Here is a 2,787-nt window from a genome sequence, read left to right as displayed (position 1 = left end):
AAAAAAAAAAACTGAAGAGAATAGTAAAAAGGTATCTCTCATCAGCGTGGTATTATTATGATGATGATGGTATGATGATGATGATGATGATGATGATGATGATGATGATGACAGGTTCTAGCAGTCTCTCTCCCCACCTTCCCCACCCCCAGAGGCAGATGCTAACATCATTTCGGTGAAGGCTCATGATGTAGCTCAGTGGCAGACCTGCCACCCACAAGGTTTCAAATTCAGTCCTCAACAGCAAACTCACACACACATACATGAAGTGGAAACTTAAGAGTTCTTTGGAAAGTGTTGGATGGTGTTTTGCTGGGACAAACACATGAAGGGGTATTTGCCTGAAGCAGACACAGGAGAAAGGATGTTCTATTAAGGTAAGCACGTGAAAGGCCACATGATGAAGGATTCTTTGCTAACAACAGGCATGAATTGGTCTGCCTTATATTGTGGAGTTGAGCTGCATTCGTTGGAACTCCATAGAGAGAAACACACCAAATAACTTCTGGTGGTGTGCTGAGGCTTCTTGTCATTTCTACGGCCTTGGGCTGATTGGCAGAGTGATGTCAGCTGACAGACTCACACACTGAAGACAAGACACTGGTGCGACAAGGCCCATGAAGGCCTCGAGGTGTTTAGACGGAGTATACAAAAGACTTGCTGGGGGGTAGAGCCTAGGCTTGGCTTGCTGGTATGGCTAGCTGTACAACACTTGTTGGTCTCCAGTGTTCGCCGATCTTCCCCGGGAGAGGCACAGCCAAGAACTTCTCCTGGGACCCTGTTGGTCCCTCCTACTGACTTGAGCCAAGGCTGAGGGTCTACTGAACGAGACTACTGGAGCATCCGTAAAGTGTTTACGAGTGATCGAGCTGTTGCTGCTGGCCTGTAAACTGAACTGCTGATTTCCTGACAACATAGATGAGATTTGCTCCAAAGAGCCTTTCTAAACAGGTCCACTTCCCCCATATCCTTTTTTTCCCACTGCCTCTTGTGGGTGGTGGGCTAGAAGGAACCATCATTAAAAGTAAGTTACAAAAAAAAAATTAAAGTTTTACACACACACCAAGAATGCAAACTCAAAAGCAAGCAAACAACCCACAGTTAAAGGCAGGGTGGTCCTGTGGTGAGGCAGAACATGGTCCTGGCTCCTATGGAGATGGATACACTCCAGGGAAGGGACACTCTGACTAGAGAACTATAAATCTCCATTTTGGTGTATGCATTAACTTTTGTGCAGACTTAAACATTTGGACATTTAGAGCTGAAGAGATGGTTCAGCGGTTAAGAGCACTGTCTGGGGCTGGTGAGATGGCTCAGTGGGTAAGAGCACCCGATTGCTCTTCCAAAGGTCCGGAGTTCAAATCCCAGCAACCACATGGTGGCTCATAACCATCCATAACGAGATCTGACGCCCTCTTCTGGAGTGTCTGAAGACAGCTACAGTGTACTTACATATAATAAATAAATCTTAAAAAAAAGAGCACTGTCTGTTCTTCCAAAGGTCCTGAGTTCAAATCCCAGCAACCACATGGTGGCTCACAACCATCTGTAATGAGATCTGATGCCTTCTTCTGGGGTTTCTGAAGACAGCTACAGTGTACTTACATATAATAAATAAATCTTTAAAAATTTTGAACATTTATGTAAAGTATATCTCATTTAAAAAACCAAACAAACCATGCACATGGGCTGGAGACAGCTCAACAGTCTTGGGTGCTTACTGCTCTGGCCTAAGGTCTGAGTTTGACTTCCAGCAACCACCTAGTGGCTTACAACTATCTATAATGCCATTAACTCTGGTCATAGATGATCTGGTGTCTTCTTCTGATATCCACAGGCTCCTGCATGCAATCATTATACATTAAAAAAACTCATATACACATAATACATAAAAATATAATTAGGGCTGGAGAGATGGCTCAGCGGTTAAGAGCACTGACTGCTCTTCTGAAGGTCCAGAGTTCAAATCCCAGCAACCACATGGTGGCTCATAACCATCTGTAACAAGATCTGACACCCTCTTCTGGCGTGTCTGAAGACAGCTACAGTGTACTTACATATAACAAATAAATAAATCTTTAAAAAAATATGTATTATATATTTATATTATTTTATTTTTAATATTATATTATTATATTATATTATTATATATTATATATTATTATATTATATTATTATTATATAATTATATATTATTATATTATATTATTATATTTTTAATTTAAAAACCCATACTAGCCGGGCGTGGTGGCCACGCCTTTAATCCCAGCACTTGGGAAGCAGAGGCAGGCGGATTTCTGAGTTGGAGGCCAGCCTGGTCTACAGAGTTCCAGGACAGCCAAGGCTACACTGAGAAACCCTGTCTCAGATCTACATAGTGAGTTCCAGGACAGCAAGGGCTATTTAATAGATTTTGTCTCAAACAAAGAAAACAACAACCTTGCTCCCCCTCCCCCAAGGTCTCCGGAGCCTGCTTGGGTTTAATTCCTGACACAACAAAAAAGGAGAGAAAAGGTTACAGGGCTGACTTGATGGATCGGCGTTTAAGAGCACAAGACCCAGGAGAGCCCTCAGCACTCATTCACGTGCCTTTATACACTGGATAACTGGATTCACAGTTTAAAACTGTCTGCAAGTCTAATTCTAGGGCATCCACCACCCTCGTCTAGCCTCTAGCCTCAGGCACAGACATGGTGCAGACAGACATGCAGGCGCGCGCGCGCGCGCGCGCGCGCGCGCACACACACACACACACACACACACACACACACACACACACACACACAC

The sequence above is a fragment of the Mus pahari genome, chromosome 16 (genome assembly GCF_900095145.1).
Source record: "Mus pahari chromosome 16, PAHARI_EIJ_v1.1, whole genome shotgun sequence".
In the NCBI taxonomy this organism is placed as follows: domain Eukaryota; kingdom Metazoa; phylum Chordata; class Mammalia; order Rodentia; family Muridae; genus Mus; species Mus pahari.
The sequence above is the reverse complement of the archived record's forward strand: the minus strand, read 5'-3'. Positions refer to the sequence as shown.